Here is a 24,217-nt window from a genome sequence, read left to right on the forward strand (position 1 = left end):
TCCAAAATTAGTCAAATTCACAACCATTCATAACAAGAAATTGAAAAATTTCTCAAAATTGGAGACTAAATTCGATTAACTTGATTTTGACTATTCCATCATCTCTGTAGCTTCTTATTGGTAGTGATGCCTCTTGTCGAGACAAGACAAAAAAATGATTTCTCTCGTCTTGTCTTGACTAAGTCGAGAGAAAATGGTCTCTCGTCTTGACAAGAGACCTGTTTTTCAGGCACTCTCTTGTCTTGTCTTGTCTTGTCTCGACTTCTCTTGGCGAGAGAACGTCCTTGGTATTCAGAATTTGCAGTAAACGGAAACTTAGTGGTTATTTGGGTACTTGAACGCTGCACTGGATTCGTCCGTTTAACAGTGATGTCAGTTGTATACTAATTGTGAATAACTTCGAATTATTCTGGTATAAGTAGGTATATTAGGCATTATTTAATCGAAAACTTTCTGACAAAACAGTTTCGGATACTGTACATGAAAAATAAATTAAATGTAGAAATTAAAATGAAAAACTCTAATACTAGCGGTCTCAAGTGACACATGAAGAAATGCCACAAAAATGAATTCACACAAAATTTCACCAATCCAGTCCGTCAACCTACAATTGTGAACATGTTCCAGGTGGAAAACAAACAAAAGGGGGTAGGTGATATCATTTTTTATTCAGTCTGAAGCTTGAAAATGATTCAAAATATGTTGAAACCAAAACACAAATTATTGCATGCAGTTCTTATGAATATCGTTTTACATTCTACCAGAGAATACATATGCAATTTTACTAGCAGTTCACGCTTTCACTTTCTCATAGGGTTTTCTCGCGTAATGAATTTGCTGAAATTTTCACCAGTGCGAATAAATAATTGAATTAAATTCGAGAAGAATTTCAGTTTTGATATACGGTATACTCGTAGCATAGTTATAACGTAAAATTCAGATACACTGACTATTAGCTGGTTGTTGTTCATTGTAAAAAATAAAATGCCCTTTTCGTGTTGAGGTATCAACTTTGTTATAATTATTATCAGTTTTAAAAGTATTTTGATTCGGCCACTTGCAGAAAACTGTTTCAAAATGTCCCAAAGAAGCTCATTTTAGAAACTATATTTCATTTTCGATTTTTGAATTGTTTTAATCACAAGTGAATATAATTTCAACAAATGATTCACGCCTTTTGAATATACATCATGGCTAAAAAAAGTAGATAATTTTCTTGAATTCTGAGTAGACAAATCTGAAATACTTTTATTTTGTTATAGGAGTGTAACACAAACCCTATGGATGAAAAAATAGTTGAGTGGCTAGCCATAAAGTATTTACCATTCAATTTTTTCGATGACCAGCCAACACAGACGTTTTTTGAAAGTTTGAACCCAGCAGTAGTCATGCCTAAACGCACCTCGATGAGAGAGAAGGTACTCCTAACATTTGAGAAATGTAAGCAGAATGTTATGAATATTCTGGTAGAAAATTCATCAAAAATATCTTTCACGATTGACGGTTGGACCTCCATAAACAATAATTCTTATTATGGCATCACAGCCCATTTTATCGATCAGTTATGGCAAATGCATTCACTCGTCATTGATTTCATTCCATCCATAGGATAACATTCTGGTAAACATATCGCCTCATTATTTTACGATTGTATGAAACAATACAATATACTAACCAAAATACAAGGCATACCAGTAGATAACGTTTCAGCAAATACCACTTTTTCGTTGGAATTAGGAAATTTACTAACTGAAAATAAAGAAAATTTTGAATTCAATGCAAGTGAACAACATTTCAGATGTTTCGCGCATATTCTCAACTTAGGAGTACAATATATTCTCCAATCAATGAAAGTGCCTTTCGAAGAGGATAAGGGGGACTACGAAGAGATATCTGATGAAGATCCTGATTTTATTGATAATGCAAGTTCGCCAGTATTACGTTTGAGGATACTAATGAAAATAATAAAAATATCTGAACAGCTTTCTAATAATCTAAGACATTTATGCGAAGTTTTCAACGTGAAATATTCAGCTGTGTCTATTGATGTGGCTAACAGGTGGAATTCAACCTCTAACATGATTTCACTTGCTCTCAAGATGAAAAATGCCATCAACCCTTTATGCGACCACAATGAATGTTTGAAAAATTTCAAAATTCGAGATGACGAATGAAACACTCTTACCTTAGTAAATAGTTTTCTGAGATATTTCAAGGATCTTTCAACCATCTTATGTGGAGATCATTATCCAACTCTACCATCGGTAATTGTTGGCTTCAATATTCTGATAGATAATATAGAAAAACTTATGTTTGAACTCGATTCAAAACAAAATAGAACAGAATCAGATGAATTAATCATTTGTGCATTCAAATCAGGTAGGGATAAGATGCTCAAACATTACAAAAAGGCTAACTGGATTTATTGTGCTGCGTTAATCTTGGATCCCCGCCACAAAGTAGCTACATTTTCTAGAACAAGCTGGGGGAGAGAAATGAAAGAAAGTTCTGTTGAGAATTTTGAAAGAATTTTCAAAGGCAACTATCTTGCGCATAAAAATGCTCAGCCACCGGAAATAGTCATTTCTGAGGAAAATTTAGAAGAGCCTTCGGAAAATGGAGACTTTCAGAATCTGAACTCATTTTATGGCTCCATTGACAAAGAACAGTCTCAAAGAGAGGGAGAGAGAACGGAAATTGATAGATATTTAGATTTGTCACGATCACCACAAAAAACCAATCTTTTGCACTGGTGGAAAGAACATGAGATTGAATATCCACGACTGGCAAAAATGGCTAGAGACTGGCAATTCCAGCAACAAGTGTGCCTGCAGAGAGACTTTTCTCAAAAGCTGACCTTACTATAAGGAAACATAGAAACAGACTGAATGCTGAGTCAGCTAGAAGTCTTCTCTGTCTGAACTCCTGGTTCACCTGTTCGATGGCCCATAAACTGAAGTAATTTCATCTAGATATTTTATTTTATAGTGTTTCATTTTCTTGTGTTATCTTAAATCAGAGTGTTTTATAGAATTTTAATAATTTATTTTCAAGTTTAAAATATATATTTCAGTTTCATTATCGTTGTTTCAATCTGAAAAAAGTTTTTCTGGAAATGATAGTTTCAACAACAAAATCCTAATATTGCAAAAATTTCAGTAATCTTAAAATTATTGTGGAATGCACAACCATATCTTCTGTTCTAAAAACATTATATTGATGATGAAAATGCTCTGCAAAATTATAAATCAACAAAGAATCACGTCAATAATTAAAAAAAAACTTGCAAGAGAAAAATTTATAGAAGATCAATACACTCGTGGTGGTAGTGATTCTAAAACAAATATGGAATAATATATTATCAGTATATCAGTTATTGCTTACGTAACAAAGCTACTAGATTTGACAATATAATAATTAAAGAAATCAAAATAAATAGAAATGTGTTTACAGATAAAATCTGCAAAAGAAATGAACCACTGGTTTGTTACCATAGAAGACTTTATTACTAAAACAATTACCCATTATAACCTCAATCCCAAATCTGAATTTTCAATAGAATACCCTACAACTATTTATTTAAATCCTTCTGTGTTCTGAAGAATATTTTATACAAATTTAACAAATCTTAAATTTTATGTAAATTATGAAATGCACCATGTGCATCTGGTATATTTCCATTTGAGCCGAAGAAAATCTATAGTTTTTCCTATTAGAAAATGTAGAAATGTTACATCAGCTCTACTACCAGTTGACTACTTCTGAAATTGAGCTGGTATGATTAACCAAAAAATATATAATACATTATAAATGTATTTTGGTGGTATCAATAAACAAATAAGCATCAATTAAAACTTAATTTGCAAATTATTACCTTCATTCACTCCAATTGTCAGGATTCGAAATTATCAAATACAAAAATTGTAATGAACCATATATTTTTGCATCAAAAGAATATTATAATTGGATTTCTATAATACTATTTCTCTCTCGACCTCTCTTGACTTCTCTTGTCGAGAGAAGCCTCTCTTGTCTTGTCTTGTCTTGTCTTGTCCAAGAGGACCTTATGTCTTGTCTTGACGAGACAAAATTTTTCGAAAGGAAAATCTTCTCTTGTCTCGATCGAGACATGATTAGACAAGACAAGACCAGACAAGAGTCGAGAATCTCTTGTCTCGGCGGCAACACTACTTATTGGGAACCATCAATTGAAAATCGGACAAAAAAAATCAAGTTTCGAATTCTGGGTTGAAATTTGGTATGTAGGGCTGAAATTGATTTGTGAGTAGCTTTTCCAAATAGGGTTTTCTTTTTTGTGGAAATCGGACAAAAGTCAAAGAGGCCGTGCATGAAGTAGTAGTAAGTTTCAGAAAGAGGTTAGTTATTGTCAATGAACTAGTCTAAAAAGACAGATCATACAGAAGATAAGAAGAAAAGTTTCCTATGGAAATGAAAATATAGAAGTTTCGAAATACAAATTGCGTACGTCACGCATATCTACGTGTGATACACACAATAGAACCTTAATTACCCATTAGTAACAACATTATCTTTCGTCAAACAGATATCAATCTCAAATAATCAATTGAGCATAAAACAAATTCGCCTGGATGGTTGATGGAAGCTGAATGCATCTTCCATTTTTGATTTCTGAACATTAAGCGTACAAGTTTGTCATTTGAAAGTTTTCAAATCATTGTGTCATATTATAACTATTATTTTATGAAGAATTTGCTCAAATTAGTCAGCATTATAGTTAAAAATGAGTTCAAACATTATGTCTGTTTGATACAAAAATGGCAGTTTTCCATAAGTTACTATATTTCAAAACCATTTCAAATTAGATAATTAGTAGTCGACATTAGTAGTATGATATTATCGATGAGTATAACATTATAATATCAATAATGTCCTGTGAGGTATCGAATTGAAATTCAAATGAAATCGACAACGATAAGTTGGTGAAATCAAGTCGATAACAAAACAGAGAATGCAATATTTTTTTCATATAGAAATACACTTATGTCAGCGTTTTATTCAATCCTTGAAGCAGTCCTGATATACACTTTTCGGTATGTCCTTGAGCTCTCAGCAATTTGGTTATAATCTCCTCAATCGTCACAAAACGCCTTCCTTTCATGGATCTCTTCAATATTGGAAACAGAAAGAAGTCGCAGGGGATCAAATCTGGAGAATACGGTGGCTGAGGGATATTAACAAGGTTGTTTCAGTCCAAAAAATTACGAACAAGCAACGGATTTTTGTCAAATTTCAGCAATTTTTGAAAACACTTGGCTGCGACACAAAATTTCCGAAAAAATTGCGTGACACGAGCCAACCAATATGCCGACATCTTCAGCAAGTTCTCTAATAGTAATTCGAAGATCCTTCGTAGTAATTTCTTTCCCAACATTTCCATCGGTTGTTGATCACCTAATTTTGAAATGAAGGTATATTATGATGCTAATATTTAGTGAATTGAATAAGAGCATTTGTGATCACTGCTTCTAAAATGATCTTGGGAACTATCATCATCTTCCTGTCAACTGGATCTGTTATTGACATAATCAAACATAGACTTCATGAATTGAATTTACGCGATCTCTACAAGAGTCTCAGTAAGATACTGATATTATTTTATCGATTTGCATTCAACAATAACATCAATTGAATTGTTGATTCAGCTAACATTACACTGTTTTATTTCAACGAACTATGAGAAGTTCAATAACATTTCAGCATCACTAACACAGTACGTCTGCAAATTTGCGTCCCACAGAAAAAGTAGTTTAATTCCCAAGATAAAACGAAGTGCAAAGTCCAACTGCGTGACACATACACACACCCAAGCAGCATACGGGCTGCTATCACATGCCGTTTGTTTGCGAAATTTTCCAGTTATAATACGTGACAGTTGAAAATCAAGTGAAATTTTCGCAATTGGGAAATCCAGATTTGAAGAAATAGTCGATATCAATGTTTCTGAAACATTTGATGAACATACATTATTTTGATCAGGAAGGAAACTCACGACTTGGATAATCTTCGAAAATTTTTTGAAGCATTTCAGCAGAATACTACAGGATGCGATTTAGGTTGTCTTTGAATCTCAGAAGAACATTTTCTTTAAAAACAATTGACTTGAAGCGATAGACAATTACAGTCGAACACCTCTAGTGGGAGTATATGTAATAAGAAAAGACAAGTCCAAACCTTGCATATTGATACAGACTAAGATAACTATACACTTGCGGAAAATTTTGTAGACCTGACAACATGTTCCAGAAGTTGCCTGAAGATCTTTCTCGATGCGCGTTCCACCAACTGAAAAGGCGTTTCCAGGAGATGGACTTTATCTCCTTTACGATATAGCGTAATTACTTCAAATGATTTCTGCTCTTTGAAAAATGGCTGTCCGATACATGTGCAAAGCTGCTTTCCAGATTAAGTGCAAATCTCTCTTAAAAGCTCATGGTATCTTAACAGTAGCTTTCTTATACATTTTGGAAACTATTTCTTCAATAAAGAAATATAATTTGTGCTCCACTCTTCTTACAATACCCATATTCACAATAGGAATATATAGGGTGTCTATTAAACATGCCGCAAAAAATCAAGAGACCATTCCTTGGACTATTCTAAGGATACTTCGTTTTTTGATAGGGTGCTTCGTTTCGAAGATACGGTGCGAAAAAGAATTCCGACAATAACTATTTTGGTAATTTTAGAATTATTGACGTTGCCGAAATGAAAGAATACCAAGTGATAAAAATCTAACAATTTCGTTGGTACCTGTCAACAACATTCCGATTAGTACAAACGGCTACAGACATTCAATTTGAATAGTATGTCTCGTAAATGATCCTGGTGTTTTTGAAAAAGTTGGTGAGAAGATTATTGGATTCTTGCTTCTTAGCGGAGGGTAGTTATTTTCAACAGTTCTTGTAGATTAAGAAACATCACATGTAATTTCTGGTAATAAATTGTTATCGTCGAAATTCTTTTCGCTCTGTATCTTCGAAACAAAGCGACCTATCAAAAATCATCAAGGGACAAAATATCCTTAGAATGGTCCAAGGAATAGTCCCACGAATTTTTGCTGCATGTTTATTGAATACCCTGTAGAACTGTCTATTTGCTGCATGCGGTACAATAGCTTCAGAAAGCGGTCAAAATGCTTCTAGTTGATGGTGTCTCTTATAGAGTTCAGAAGTATTTTAATGATACTTTCGACTCTTGATACACTCACAGACTTATGTTTGCTATAGTATTTATATTTTTTAATTCGTACTTATTTACCCTCCGCCCATCAAAGCTCTGTATTTTATACAGGGTGTAACTGAATAAGTGTAAAACATTTAAGGAGGTGATTCCTCATCGAAAAGAGGATAGGAGTTTTCATATAAAGAAATTTCATTGGAGCATTCCTTGTTAAGATACAGCCCCTTGAAGGGGGTACATAAAATTTGTGTAACTATTTTTTTCACAAACATTAAAACAGTTACAATATTGAAATTAACCTGACGTTATGTACTACCAAAAAGACACTTAGCCTGTAGTTTATTTGGTTTACCCCATGATTGTAAGGGGTGGAAAACGCAACCCCTAAAATTTATTTCCAATGTAACTTTATGTCTTATCATTTGTTTACCATTCAAAAATTTATTTCCGATAGCCTGTTTTATTCTGAACAAAAAATGTCTTTTGGATTTTCTGCCCAAAATGAACCAGTTCGCAGCAAAAAATTATTTCAGGAACAACTACAGAGATACATCGTCATAAATGCAAAAATACGAAACTGATCTATCTAGTAGGTCACTATTAGCGATAGTGACAATAAAATTGGTATGACGCTGTCAGTTTGTGAATTTTCGAAATTGAATTAATACTAATTGTGTGTTGTTGTTCTGTTCTCAATTTGTTACTTTAATAATTCACTTGTTATTAAAATGGCATACACAAATGAGGAAATGGCTGATATGCATTACGTTTACGCTCTGTCGCAGGGGAATGGGTTAGAAGCTTCTAGAAGATATGCTGAAATGTATCCTCAACGGCAGCATCCTTCACATAGAATATTTGGTCGACTTCATCAACGATTACGAGAAAATGGTTCATTCGACAAAAGAAGGCAGGATTGTGGTCGCCATCGAGAAGTACGAACACCACAGCTTTTCAGCTTTCCAGCTAAATGTTGATCATATGACGATATTTCGAATTCTAAAGGAACAACTCTTATACCCTTACCATCTGCAATGAGTACAGGCACTGTTACCGCGAGACTTTCCGAATTGTCTTGAATTTTGCGATTGGATGCTGGAAATGATTAGAAGAAATTGTGACTTTCTGAAGACGATAGAATTCTCAGACGAATATAGTTTTTCTCGAGGCAAGATTATTAATTTTCATAATGACCACATATGGGCTGATGAAAACCCTCACGCTATTGTTGAAACTAACCATCAAGAACAGTTTTCTCTTAACATGTGTCTCGGAGTTATTAGGGATGATTTATTTGGGCCTCATTTTCTACCTCCTCAATTGAATGGTGAGGCATACGTTCAATTTTTGAGAGTACTGCTGGAGGAAGTTCCTTTGGGCGTCAGAAGGGATATGTTTTTATGCATGATGGGGCTCCCTCCCATTTTAGTCAAGTAGCACGTCAGCATTTAACTGAAACATATGTATGCAAATCAGTGGATAGGTCGAGGAGGACCACAAAACTGGCCCGCTCGATCCCCGGATCTCAATCCTTTCGATTTCTCTATTTGGGGCCATTTACAGCATTTGGTTTATCGTACTCCTGTTCGCAATGTAGAGGACTTAAGAAACAGGGTAATCAGAGAGACTCCAGGAATATTCGAGCGAATACGTGGCCGACGTGGAATACGCCGACGTCTAGACGCATGCGTAATGTCTGACGGTAGACATATTGAACATTTACTATAATTTCTACATGTTGTGTGTTTTATTATTAATAAATTAGTTTTGTTTATTACACTCTAATCGTTTAATGTAGGTACTAACTACAAAATAACAATAAATCCAGTTCGCATTTATGACGATGTATCTCTGTAGTTGTTCGTAAAATAATTTTTTGCTGCGAACTGGTTTATTTTGGGCAGAAAACCCAAGAGATATTTTTTGTTCAGAATGAAACAGGCTATCGGAAATGAATTTTTAAATGGTAAACAAATAATTAGACAAAAATTTTCATTGGAAATACATTTTAGGGGTTGCGTTTTCCACCCCTAACAACCATGAGGTGAATCAAATAAATTACTGGCTAAGTGTCTTTTTATTAGTACAAAACGTCAGGTTGATACTTCTCAGTGCTTGTGAAAAAAATTGTTATACAAATTTTATGTACTTTCTTTAAGGGGATGTATCTTAACAAGGGATGCTCCAATGAAGTTTCTTTATATGAAAGATCCTATCTTTTTTTTGATGGGGAATCACCTCCTTGAATGTTTTACACTTATTCAGTTACACTCTGTATTTTCATTTCTGTTTTTATTGTTTGTTCAATTTATCTGCATGTTTCTAAAGGATGTGTTCCATAAAACATTAAAGTTTTCAACAAAAATTGTGATAATTCGTCCATAAGATGAATTTCAGTATTATTTTTCCATTTTTTGATATTGTTGTTTTAGCCTCTCAACTTGAACGTCAGATAAATATGCAAACTTCGATACATGGGTTGAAAAGTCTCGGGACTAACACATAGATGGTGCTAGTCTTGCATTCACAGCCTTTTCAGTTAGTACTGAGCTTCAAAAGATAGTTGTTGAAATTTCATGATACCACACTAATAACTTTGTGAGTTATTGTGCTGGAAGTGACACTACTTTTGTTGTTTTCAAAACAATGGATCAAAAACAATTTCGTGTTTGAATTTAACACTGCTTCTTGATGGGAAAAAATACCATTCAAGCGAAGCAATGGTTTGAAAAGTGTTATGGGCTGTTCACGTCAAGAAGAGAATGACGTCATTTTTGGTAATTTTGTATATCTAACATACCAACTTTAAAATTCCCACTGAAATGCGTTCAACAGCAAGAACACTAGTAACATTTCATTTTGTAAGTTGCTCAACTGAGCAACTGAGATTTCAGACGTTGCCGAATCGAAAAAAACTCAAAAACTGTCAGTGTTTCTTTTCTTTTCAGAAGTAATCGATTCTTTTGATAAGACCTGCGTATATTCAGTATGTCTAAAGCATTATCGAAATAGTCCCAACAAATACTAAAAGTAAGTAAGGATAATAGCAGCGGCGGCTCCTCAGAGGAGGCAAGGGAGGCTTAACCTCCTCATAAAATTTGAGGCTATTCATCGCAATAAATTAGAAGATAATGACAAATAATTATGATAATTTTTCTCTAAAAATGCTTGGGTATCATTACTTTACCATTAATTTTTAATATAAATACATAATATGCCCGAAAAACACTATCCCTCACTACGTAGTACGTACCACACTGTATCCTGCATCAACAAATCTCAAACACACCGCCCATGAACGAATATACCATCAACCCGAAATAATAAATGGCATATGTTGGAAGGGAGCCAAGCCTCCGACCTTCCTCCAACCATTTTAAAGAGCACAAGCTCCGCGAGACTGAACCATACGTCCCGATTTGTAATTTTAGATCCAGAAATTATATCGTTAGAGGAGGCTAGCCTGCAGTTGGTCTCCGTCAGTGTACGATTGCGTTTGTTTTTTATTTAATCATTCGGACAGTATGCCGTGACGGACCGGGACTGAAAAATATTTCGATGAATCGTTTTAGTGTTTCCTCATAATATTTGCTATTTGTTTATGAAACAGGCAGTATTGTATTATAGTAGTGCTTTTTGGTAATATTTTTAAAGTGTTTTTTATCAATTTCAAGGTGTTTTCAGGCTTCCACTTTTCGGTAGGTTTTTTTTCCATTTATTATGGATAAGTTGGACGAAATTAAAAATCTGACGATATAGTCGATTGATTGCTGACAAATAATTTCAAGTCTTTATTTTATGATAATAACAAAAACACAAAACGTCTTGTTGATATTGAGCAGTGTTTGGCCATGTTTAAACATAATACACCGGACAATGCACAGTGTCACAAATCAATGGAAACGATTGCAAAATTGCATGAAATGAACTTCGTATTGCGTATTTCATATTCGCCAGAGTTGGCTCCCAGCGACTACTGGCTGTTCGCAGACCAATCAATCAATCAAAATTCATTTTCATTTTTCGACATGGCTTACATGTACTGGAATTGTCGATTGGCAGGTAAATTATTACATTGAAATGAAATAAAAATTTTCATCAAAAAAGAAAAATAAAAAGGTTAAAATACACTAACACTGAAATTTATATTACACATAGTTAATCACATATTATGAATTTTTATAAAATCACATATACTATAAAAACATTTTTCCATTAGAAATTTCTTTAACTCATGTTTAAATGAAGACAATTTATTTATACACTTCAATTCTTCTGGGAGATTGTTGAATATTTCGAGACCAAAATGATCGGTAGCACATGAATTTATTATCATTTTTGCTAATTTTACATAAAAATGTTGAATGTTCCAGAACCATGACTATCCGAATTGCGAATAAACGTGTTCTTATTTTTAAAAACATGGACACACGTTTCGAAAATGAAGAGACATGGATGCGTCAAAACACGAAATGTTTTGAAAATAGCTCTACACGCTTCTCTGTTAGAAACTCCTGCGATACATCTCAAAATTCGTTTTTGTGCAATGAAAATATCTTTCGCACCTGGTGCATTGCCCCATAGGCAAATGCCATATCTGAGTCCCTATTCGACTTCTAGAACAGGTCGTAAATTAAGAGATATTTTAAAGAATTCAGTTTGGAAGATAATTGTTGGCAATGGAATTTCCAAGTGAGATGTTCATCCAGAGATACTCCCAAAAACCTTACCTCTGCATGTGTATTCTGCATAGTAATGTCACCAATTTTGGCTTCAAAATCATCAATACAGGGTGGGCCGTCGAAAACTTGACATGGAGGTTTTGGGTACTGATCTTGCAAATCCTAAAAAACGCTCAGACAGGTCGATTTTTATTTAAGAGAAGGACAGTTTTTTCCCCATTTACAGCTTCGTCAATTCAACCTCGGAGCAGAGGTGTGAAGAACCCTTGGAATTTTAATAGGGAACTGGGGGCGAGTCGCACATCGTTTGAAAGATCTTGGAATTCTCTAAACAACAGTGTACATTTTTTTTCAATTTGGACGAACCATAATAAATTTAGAGTTGAAGTTGCATGTTAGCACCTCAAGCTTCCATGCAATAATAGTGATTCTGCTAGAAACGTTCCCGAACATTGTGGAGCATTTTTGAAGTGATTTGGCGACATTCATTTGTGATTCGTTGCCGTGAATCTTCGAGTGATGCAGGAGGAGTACAGTAAATTCTGCCTCTCAAATGACTTCACAAAAAGAAATCTAACGGCGAAAGGTCTGGTGATCGTAGTGGGTGGCCATTCGATAGTGGCCCGCCTCCCAATCCAGTGATCCGGAAAAGTCTCATCTGAATAATGCCGAATAGGCAGAGCATAGTGCGGGGAACCCCATCTTGTTGAAATAATAACAGATTCTCCCGATAATTAGGTCATTTTGAATAAAATCAGTGAGAAGGGGATTAATAGTTTCTTTCAGAAGCTTCAGATACATTAACCGGTTAAATTGCCTTCCAAAAACAATGGGCCAACAATACGGTCACTAAAAACTCCAGCCCATACATTTAATTTTTGTGGACGTTGAGTATGCACTTCATGAAAAATTGAGGATTTGAATCAGCCCAATAGCGATAATTATGGCGATTAACTGTGCCATTTAAAAAAAAAGAACATTTATCACTGAAACAAATGTTGAAAACAAAATGTGGATTTTCTACTGCTCGTTCACTTAACAACTCGCAAAGTTGCAAGCGTCGATCGAAATCATCTTCATTCAGTTCTTGCGTTAATTTAATCTTGTGAGGATGAATTTGGTGGGTTTTTAAAATACGTCGTATGCTAGTTCGTGACACTCCGGAAACAAATGCTAACTTTCTTATGCTCAAAGTTATGGTCAAGCTCAACATGGCCCAGAATTGTCACTTGTGTCGCCTCATTTGTTACTGGTGGTTTGATTTGCCATTTTTTATTTGCTACAGATCCAGTTGCGCAAAATTCTGCAATTAAATCGAACATACTGTCGCGACACATTCTTCCCATGTTGTTGATTGAATAATTCAGCGGCTCTCGCAGCACAACGTCTATTTCCATAGTATAGTTCAATCAACTCAACCCTCTCTGCAGTTATGTAAACCATTGTTCCTTCAGCAACACTTTACGGCACTTACTACTAGTATTAATGTAGATATCACTTTTAACATAAGAATGAGAGATAGAAACAGCATTTTTAACCATTTCTCAATTGTAATAATCCTCTTATCATCGAAGAACTGAAAAATTAACAGAAAAGTAGCGTAAGAAACAAATGAAAGAGTTCAAAATACATTCCAACTGAACAGTAGAGTACAACAATGTGTTGCTATTAACAATATTGAAAAAGTTTAGTATCGGAAAGAACTTTTTTGAATACGTCCAAATTTAAAAAAAAATGTACACCATTTTTCAGAGAATTCCAAGATCTTTCAAACGATGTTCGACTCGCCCCCTATTCCCTATATTAAAATTCCAAGGGTTGTTCATTCCTCTGCTCCGGGTTGAAGTGACGACGCTGTAAATGGGGAAAAACTGTCCCCCTCCCAATAAAAATCGATCTGTCTGAGCGTTTTTTCGGATTTGCAAGATTAGTACCCAAAACCTCCATGTCAAGTTTTCGATGTCCCACCCTGTATTTCTTTGATACGAAATTCAGCTCGATTGAAGAAGTTATTGGTGAAATTAAGGCCTATTTTGAGGCAAAAGATAAATCCTTCTACAAAAGTGGTATTGAGATGTTGGAGCGGCGCTCGAATGATTATGTGGCCCTTGAAGAAGATTACGTTTATGAATAAAGCGAATTTTGTAAATAAAACGCATTCTATTTCTAAAGCCCAGCCAAATTTCAAAGTTAATTTTTAATTTCGAATTTATTTGTAGGATTTGTCCAAACTAAGCAAGTTTTGAGTAGAATGCCTTCAATCCCATTTTACTAATGTGGTACAATTGACAGAAGATTCGAATAAAATCCAAATCATCACTAATGGAATTTGGCAAATGGACAAAAAATTGCAATTGAAAAATATTTTTCAGAAAACTCCTCTCGGTTTTTTGAAAAATTGGAAGAATAAAATTTTTACATAGAAGGCGAATCCCCTGACTTTTACTTTTCAGTCATTCTATATATCGATCTAACTAAAAATTGAAATGAAAGTCTAAAAAATCAAAAATTCACTACTTCTCCACCAAATTCTCCAACTGATATTATTGTATGATTCAGCTGTGAGCGACCTTTCAAAGACTAGGAAAATCCGCTTCACAAAATTTAAAGAAAAAACAATTAAAAGAATACCTTCGCAAATACTCGTGATATTCCCAACGCTGCTTCACAAAAAAATATTCATACATAAAGTGTCTTATTGCTCCGAAATTGCGCACGTGAAATTCCCCAAATATATTATATTTTCACTGACCTTGGCGGATATCAGCTCTGATGTCACTGATAAACAACGATCAGCTCGCACCGATCGCCACCCTCTGCGGACTAAGCGGGCGAAAAGAATGGCACTACCTCATACGCTGCAATCCAATGCTATCCTCTATCTATAGATAAGGTGCCTTATTCAGAAGAGTTAATATGTTTGCTCACGGGCGAAAATGTAGGACGAAAAATGGAACTGAATCAATACACCGAGACGTTAAATTCTTACTGCGAGAGTTGATGTAATCTCTTGAGTTTTTGTAGATTAGGTTTCATATCGAATATTATTGAGCCTTGAAAAAAACAATATGAAGTTTTGTATTTGCATGTTATTTCAGTTATTTTTTATATCCTTTTGGTTTTAAGTCGTCATCGATAAAGGGAAAACCAGTTTGCCAACAGCATTTAAATATACTCCACATAGCATTTATCCAACTCCCAAGGTGTTCCAACGAAAACTTGCCTCCAGATGAGAAATTGAGAAATCAAATGTTGAACGTTGAATCTAAGAATGAACAGAAAATTGAATGTCGCTCATTTTATTGAGGAAGTCAACAAAAACAAATATCAATGGCAACACAATCAACGGATAAAGTGTATACAGTCTACTTTTGGAAGAGTGGCTTACATTATTGAAGATGTCCGGAATCGGAAATCGGCATTCCAGAACAATTCTCTGTCGCAGGTCTTCTAGATTTACAGAATTTATTTAATTACTGATAAACCTTTCAAAATGGACGACACTGTTAGTTTTTTCTGTACTGGTAGTTTTTGTTGAATATAGTTGTTAGAACAAAAAATAAACAGTTGGCGACTGTCATTTCTTCACGAAATTATTATTTAGTCATCCTTGTGCACTGTGTTCCAACATGGTTTATTCTACTGAAGAATGAATAAAAACTGTTACAACCTATTATCGAAATAATGGGTATACCAAAGCTGCTGCAAGAATTTATAATACGAATCATCCAGACCACAACGTGAGCCATCAATTCGAACTTCAGGTTCTGTTCACGACAGAAAACATAAAGTATCCCGTACTGTCAGATATGAAGAAGATAAAGAGCGTCCGGTGTATCAGCTACTAGTTTTTCGGATTTTGAAAGCCTACAAATTCCATCCTTTCCAAATAAGGCAAGTTCAGGATTCAAACGAAGATGATCCTGACCGTCGACTTCAGTTATGTGAAGTGTTCAGCCAGAAATTGACCAATAACCCAAACCTATTAAACAATACATATTTTTCATGTGTTCATGTTCTTTCATGTTGAATGGTGAAGTGAATAGACATAATTGTCGTTACTGGAGCGATGTGAATCCTCATTTGGTGATGGGAACACATTCACAAACTCCATAAAAAAAGAATGTCAGGGCCGGCATTCTTGGTAATCATATTGTTGGACCATTCTTCATTGAAGGTAATCTCAATGGAGATACATACTTTAACATATTACAAGACTGTGTAGATCCTATGATTGAACAAATTTCATAAAATGATGACAATTTGGTAGAAAATAACATTCCAGCAAGATGATGCACTCCTGATCTCACACCGATGGACTTCTTTGTGTGATGATACCTGAAGTCGAAAGTGTGCTCTACTGAGTTTACAAATCTAGAAGAGCTGCGACAGAGAATTGTTCGGGAATGCCGATAACTGACTCCGGATACCTTAAATAGACGAGAGTAGACTGTATTATTGTATGAAACTAGGTGGAGGTCGTTTTGAATAATTTATCCGTTGATTTTGTTTCCACTGATATTATTGTTGCTGATTTCCTCATTAAAAATTGAACGACATGAAATTTTCTGTTTTTTCTTATAAAAAATTTATTTCACAATAACGAATGAACCAATTTCGAAAAAATCGCAGTAGTAATAGAGGGACAAAAGACTTTTCAAATGATGTATCACTCGACCCCCCATGCCATTGAAAAAAATAGGGGCTAACCCTTAGAAATAAAAATTGACGTGTTCTTTAAAATTTTTGATTGCACATTTGTTTCTGACTTACAGGGGGGTCATGTTTTCGTTGGAACACCCTATATACGAATTTCTAGAGAATGCAGTGCATCCATAAAGGAACACATATGTGCACACAATGTGAATTAAATAAACAATGCTACTAACATTCACAAAATCTGAACTTTCAGTTTGATTCACTGTTTTCCAAATGAACAAATGAATATGAAAGATGATTTTTCTCTGAATTATTACTGTTTTTCAATTGAGCTGAGCTGATTATGGGAATGTCTCAGAAGTTACTTCCAATTGGTTCAGGGTGGGCTACATTACCAAAATCATAAGTTATTCACTAAATAACAAACAGAAAATTAACGTAATACAAAACTGAAATTAAATAACGTACTGAAATTGAAACTGGGAAAAAAAGTTTTGGCAATCTACTTCTTCACTTTCATACACAAGATGTGGAAATTTTCCAAAAGAAGGAAGGAGGCAATCGATTTCGAAATAAACTTCTTGCATAAAGCCTTATTTTATTAATGAATTTAATGATTTTTCGTATAATTTTATCCAGGTATAAAACTAATAATGTTCATATGAAACTGATTTTTTCGAAAGTATCTTTTTTTTCGTACAATTCAATGTTTATATTGAAGTAGTTGTTCGGGAGTGCTTTGGAGAAGTAGAAAGCCAATACTTTTTTCTTCGAAAAATTGTTCTATCCTCAAATACATTCCTTTCATTTTTAACAAGATTCCTTTGGCTGGGAATCACACGTGTTTGGAATCAAACGTTGAAAAGAAAGACCTCGTTATTCCTCAGCTTGAGTAGTTTTTCTTTCGTATAATTCAATGTTTATATGAAAAACGATGTTCCGAGGGGGTTTTATCTTCCAGTTTTGTATCTGGAAGTTACTTCTTTGCATGATCCACACATCTTTGTGAAGAGTTCATTCTGAAATTGATTGCCTTCTTCCTTTCTTTGGAAGACTCCCACTTTTTCATCAAGATGAAAATACTAATTACGATCTTTTCCAGTCAAACGTCGAGCTGTACAAAAAATTGGAACAGAAAAGCGAAAAAAAATATATGCAAAGGTGATAAATTCCTGTAGGGCTTTTGTGAAACCATTCATTCATTTCATCATACCCTACATATTATTTTGTTCAACGATTGGTAAAAGTGAGATCAGATTTTGAACCCTAATTCCGAGGTAGGAAGTTAATTTTACATTTATGACTCCACAAACCAACTAATTTATCCGGCATGGCAATATAACTGATATTTTTTATAGAAAAACCAGAAAAAAAGCCAGAAATCACCAATGCATAATGAGGTTTTTTTCCGGTACCATTTTTCTGAACAGCGATTGGCTAAGAAAGATCCTAGTCGTAAAAAGTATCATATGAAAACTGAACAACAACTTTTTACAAGTTACTATCCACCAATATCTGTTATTATTTCACTTTCCTAAAATTTTCACGTGCACCACCTACACTTGACGGCGTAAAACTGAAACCTATTTTCAACATCAAAACTATGGAAATCAAACATTTTAGAGAGGTATCATATCAGCACAAACGAGGTATGTAATAATCGTTGTCCCTCCACTATATCATTTGATAGTTCATTGTTATATTTCAACATAGATACGTTTACTTGAAATTTGATCTGATGTGCTTATATTGAAACTATTCTTTTAAATGTCTTGATCTTGAAGGGAACGAATTGTAATTTTAATTATGATTGGTGTTGCGGTATGATGCGACGATTCAAAAGAAGAAAATGTGGGCTAGTGAGCCGTGATAAAAAAAAAGTTCAAGTAACAGACCTTACATCTGCTGTAATAAATTTTGTTGCATTCACAACTAACCATAATGTCAAAAACTGACCTGAAATATATAATGATATCAGCTATCAATTGTTGTAAATGGCAATTCCTTACTTACGTTGATTGTTCGTGAGAAAAATCCCGCAAAAGACGAAACATAAACATATCTCACGTTACGAATACCCTGCGGTTGCGTTTACGCATATGCAATGATGCACATTAATGTGGAACTTTATCAATTTATTGTAAGATATCAAATAACCTTACCCCGCAGAATTGAACATTAAATATGTTTGAAAAGTTTTGTCCGTTTTTACTGGTATAGGCGGGAATATTTTGCAAGTAATCAATAGCTACTTAACTGGTTGAACTCTGTCTGTAAAATACGGAGATACAACATCTACGCCCATTCAGGTTCCATCAGGAATACCGCAGGGATCTCATATGGAACTACTGCTGTTCAACTTGTTTGTATCAGACATAGAGTTTGTTTTCAAATATTCAGAAGTTCTTATGTTTGTGGATGATCTCAAAATGTATCGAGCAATTACTTGCCGGGAAGATACTGAATTAATTAGTTCAAAAAGATCTCGAAGCTTTTTCCATGCGGTGTAGAAATAATTTGTTGGAGGTAAACAACGATAAGTTTCAAATCAATATGATCCAATATTCTTTGAATATAAATTGAATGATATAGCTCTTGAAAGAGAAACATTTATTCGCGATATGGGAGTTTGATGGCGAAATTAATTTTAATCTTCAAGAATCCGAAATTGTGACAAAAAGCCTGAAAATGCTAGGTTTTGTGTTGAGAATTTCTAGTAGTTTTCAAATACAACAAAAAAAAATGTTATATTGTGCTTTCGTAAGATCCATTCTTGAATATTGTTCAGTTATATGGGACCTATACTATAATGTAAATATCGATTTGATTTAGAATGTCCAAAAGAAATTTTTGAGGAATTGTGCTTTTCACTTTGATAGTCCACGAAATGAATATGAGTAAAATTAATCCTTAACCAACATGAATATAAAATCATTGAAAGAATTGGAGAATTTCTATGAACTTGACTTTCCTCTTCAAAATAGTAAATAGTGAGATAAACTGCCCAGAAGTACTTCAACTGATAACTTTTCATATTAAACAAGAAAATACGAGAAATCCTGGTATTTTTCATATGAATTTTTTCCATACCAATTATGCTTTGGAAAAGTCCGATTTCTCGTATTCTGAAGCTGGGAAATCAATATCGTAATAATTTAGACCTGTTCAATGTGTCACTTAAGATCTTTAAAAATCAATTGAAAAAGTTATAGCGTTTTCTGAGCTTTTCTTCACCTTACCATTTTCTTTGTAAGTACCAGATTTCTTACATCTTTTTCCTTATAAATACCAGATTTGTTTTATCGTTCAGTAATGTAGTCACTAGTCATAAGGATTCAATAATATTTTGAATTTCATATTTCGCTAAATCTGTTTTGAAATCTGTTTTTCCGTTAACCAGCTGTCGCACCCCTACGAACTACAACCCTCAGAAGTCGAAACTTGTGCGAGCTACGGATTAACGAGGTCTCACCATTTAACGTGTGATTCCTAACACGGGTTGACACGATAGCAAGTGAAAATCGATCGTTCAGACTAGGGCTTGAACCACCGACCAACACGGCAGTCAATTCGAGTGAGTGAACAAAGCAATCGCGTCGAACCGCCTAGCCACCGGCGGTAAAATTGTAAATTGTAATTAGACATTAGACATGAGCATTCAAAAATACTTTGTGGTTCTTCACCCTTTGTTAAATATGTTTTTGTGAATTGGCTTTGCCGGTAAATAAATAAATAAATAGGTATGGTGGGTAATGCTCAATTCGTATAATTTTTGGCCGGTGAACTGTGAAACCTGTGTTGTCATGGGGCAGAATCGGACATCTTTTGTTGACCGGTGCCGGCTGCTGTAGATACAATTTTCGGTAAATTCCGACGATTTTATCGTAATTGGATTTTGCTATGTTGGTTTGGCCAGGTTGCAGAAATTTAAAGTGAATCACATCGGTCGCTACCCACCATACAATAACCATTGTCTGTTTTTGTTGGGTTTTCGCTTTTGAAAAGTGCATGAGTGGCTCATCGATATCTAACCACCGTCCTAAATATCTCCTTTTGTCGTAGAGGATCCATTTGTCAAGACATGTGACGGAGCCGATCCAAAAAAAGATCGTTTTGGTTGCGCAAAAGCAAAATGGAATATGCTTCGAAACGTGACAATTTCTGACGAGCGTTCAAACCGTGGGGTACGTAACTTTTCGAGATTTTTGTAATATCCGAAACGTTTTGAACTATCAAACTTCGCGTGGGAGCTGCAGCATAATTCTTCCACCAACCCACGCACCGTTTATAATGGGTCAGTCTCCACCAGTACCTCAAATCTCGGTCTGTTTGACAGCGATTTAGTTCTATTAGAAATCGTAGAGAAAAATTGGCTGAGAATCGCTTAGCAACATCTTCGTAGTAATGAGCTAAAAAGAGGCAAAATATCAAAATTTGGCATCATTGAATAGGTTACGAAAATACTTTAGCGATCAGTATATAGTGGACATAACACTCCAAAAAGGGGGGCAAACCGCGGACACGTGTTTCTGGCTATTGGCCTCATCAGCGCGGTGCAGCCAAGTGTAAAGGTGGGTAACACTTGTTTGCCGAAAGCAGGAAACAACACATATGCACGGAGTCAACAATAGGAGCCAACCGCACATTTGTGGTTCCAGTTAGAAGACCTAGAATTCTCAGGCTACATCTAACATCTAACTGGAACCACAAATGTGCGGTTGGCTCCTGTTGTTGACTCCGTGCATATGTGTTGTTTCCTGCTTTCGGCAAACAAGTGTTACCCACCATTACACTTGGCTGCACCGCGCTGATGAGGCCAAAAGCCAGAAACACGTGTCCGCGGTTTGCCCCCCCTTTTTGGAGTGTTATGTCCACTAATTGTTTCTTTTTTGAAATATATATATATATATATATATATATATATATATATATATATATATATATATATATATATATAAATAGAGATTTAATCGAGTGTGCATGATATAAATCAAAAATTAAACAATTTGTGGACACACCACTCAAAAAAGGGGGGCAAACCGCGGACACGTGTTTCTGGCTATTGGCCTCATCAGCGCGGTGCAGCCAAGTGTGAAGATGGGAAACACTTGTTTGCCGAAATCAGGAAACAACAAAAACGCACGGAGTCAACAACAGGAGCCAACCGCACATTTATGGTTCCAGTTAGAAGACCTAGAATTCCCAGGCTACATCTAACATGACCACGGAGGCAGCTATAGCTACCTGCGTGACATCCGGGTCCAGGATAAATACAAATAGAGATTTAATCGAGTGTGCATGATATAAATCAAAAATTAAACAATTTGTGGACACACCACTCAAAAAAGGGGGGCAAACCGCGGACACGTGTTTCTGGCTATTGGCCTCATCAGCGCGGTGCAGCCAAGTGTGAAGATGGGAAACACTTGTTTGCCGAAATCAGGAAACAACACAAACGCACGGAGTCAACAATTTTCCTGATTTCGGTGAACAAGTGTTTTCCATCTTCACACTTGGCTGCACCGCGCTGATGAGGCCAATAGCCAGAAACACGTGTCCGCGGTTTGCCCCCCTTTTTTGAGTGGTGTGTCCACAAATTGTTTAATTTTTCATTTATATCATGCACACTCGATTAAATCTCTATTTGTATTTATCCTGGACCCGGATGTCACGCAGGTAGCTATAGCTGCCTCCGTGGTCATGTTAGATGTAGCCTGGGAATTCTAGGTCTTCTAACTGGAACCATAAATGTGCGGTTGGCTCCTGTTGTTGACACCGTGCGTTTGTGTTGTTTCCTGATTTCGGCAAACAAGTGTTTCCCATCTTCACACTTGGCTGCACCGCGCTGATGAGGCCAATAGCCAGAAACACGTGGCCGCGGTTTGCCCCCCTTTTTTGAGTGGTGTGTCCACAAATTGTTTAATTTTTATATATATATATATATATATATATATATATATATATATATATATATATATATATATATATATACTTTTCATAAAGAACAAAACATATGAAGCTATGAAAATCATAAATATAGGAATACTAATAGGAAGACTAATATGGATCAGTTGTGGTAAATAAATAGAGTAAACAATAACTCCTATTGAATAATTATTGGGGCCGTAATAATAAAAATTTTAAATTTATATGATGAGTATCAATTTGCTGAAATTATCGGTAATTTTTCACATATAGTCAGTCGGCATACTTGAAGACTAACTATAAATCAAATCATCTAAAAAACATTCGCTCAGGCCAGGCTCAACTGCCTACACTGTCAGTTAATAGACTGAGAACTATCAGAAAACAACTACTCCCTTGGCTAATACCACAAAAGGCGTTGGATTATATCCGACAGGTGTCAGTGCAGGATTCTTCATTGAAGTTATTCCTGCATATGCTGTTGGCGATATAACTGCCGCAATAGATTTTCAATTATTTGAACACACTTCAAGTCTTCCAGAATCCCCAGTCACTCTATCTGAAACGGGACGATGGCAAACCTGTTATTTGTTGTCCGTTTCAACCTAGAACAAGGAATTCGATTTTCAGTTATCGGAAATCATCGACTTGATGATGGACACTACCTTGCCCTGACAAGTGGCCAAACAGCCCGAAACCGGTCTGCAAGTGTGCTCCGAATCCAACGCCCTTCGTGGTATCAGCCAAGGAAGTTATTTTCTGATAGGTGTCAGTCCATAAACCTACAGGTAGAGAGTTGAGACTAGCCTGAACGAATTGTTCTTTTAGATGATTTGATCATCGGTAATATAAAAAAAATTTAAAAGAATCTTCAAAACGTACAGACTCATATTTGAAATTTCACAGTTGAGGGTGATCCATATCTAATAAAATCCTATACAAAAATTTCATGATCATATTCTGAAACAGCGTAAACAGATATTCAATATCGCATTCGTATTCTTGTAAACAGATTTTCAATATCTATGCATTCGCATTTTCGATTCAGAAAAGGAATCGAAAGTGACTGTAGTCGATTTTTGGTATATTATTAACAATTTATCCGACACACTTTTTCTGTCTCTTTTACCGTTCACAAAATCTCCATGATAGACTTGAATTTGAATAGCCCTGTATAAATATAACAATTACACGACCATTAATATATAAGAACATAATTACTTACGCTTTTCATTGACTTCTTGAGGAAGTCTGAGTAAATACTCAGATACTTGTGATGCACTGTTTGGAACCTTTGGTGTAGTAATGAATATTACTGGAGTTTTTTCCCAACACCAAACCGTTATTTTAACACTTTGGCACGCGTTTCGACCACCAAGTGGTCATCTTCAACAGAAAGATTAAACCTCTCCTCTTGAAGATGATCACTTGGTTATCGAAACATGTGTCGAAGTGTTGAAATAACGGTTTGGTGTTGGGAAAAAACTCCAGTAATATTCATTTAAATACCCAGATACTTATCTCAACGTTTTGAATACCAAAATTTGCCACTGTCATCAGAATCAAGAAAACCAAGTATATGTTTCACTTCTCTTTTTTTAGAGGATGGAATATTTCGAAATGTTTGGTTGATTCTTCATCTGATGTAGTAGTTTCCATTATAATTGTTTTTTTTTTTCTTTATGGCATCAGAATCTACACATGGAACCCGGTAAGCAATATAACATGAA

At 35.1% G+C, this 24,217-nt stretch overlaps 1 protein-coding gene across 2 annotated transcripts in view; it reads right to left on the bottom strand.

Moving 5' to 3' along the window:
- Positions 1 to 14,871, bottom strand: part of LOC111505890 (uncharacterized) — a 43,012-nt gene extending 28,141 nt beyond the window's left edge. Inside the window, exon 1 of one of the 2 annotated variants that reach the window (XM_074183636.1) lies at positions 14,535 to 14,871. The gene's annotated coding sequence lies outside the window, so the exon portion shown is untranslated. The remainder of the gene's footprint in view (positions 1 to 14,534) is intronic. The other variant, XM_074183635.1, reaches the window with a different exon arrangement.
- Positions 14,872 to 24,217: the final 9,346 nt, after the last annotated feature.

The sequence above is a fragment of the Leptinotarsa decemlineata genome, unplaced genomic scaffold (assembly GCF_025532065.1).
Source record: "Leptinotarsa decemlineata unplaced genomic scaffold, Ldec_3_MD MMD2_tig00026340_RagTag_RagTag, whole genome shotgun sequence".
In the NCBI taxonomy this organism is placed as follows: domain Eukaryota; kingdom Metazoa; phylum Arthropoda; class Insecta; order Coleoptera; family Chrysomelidae; genus Leptinotarsa; species Leptinotarsa decemlineata.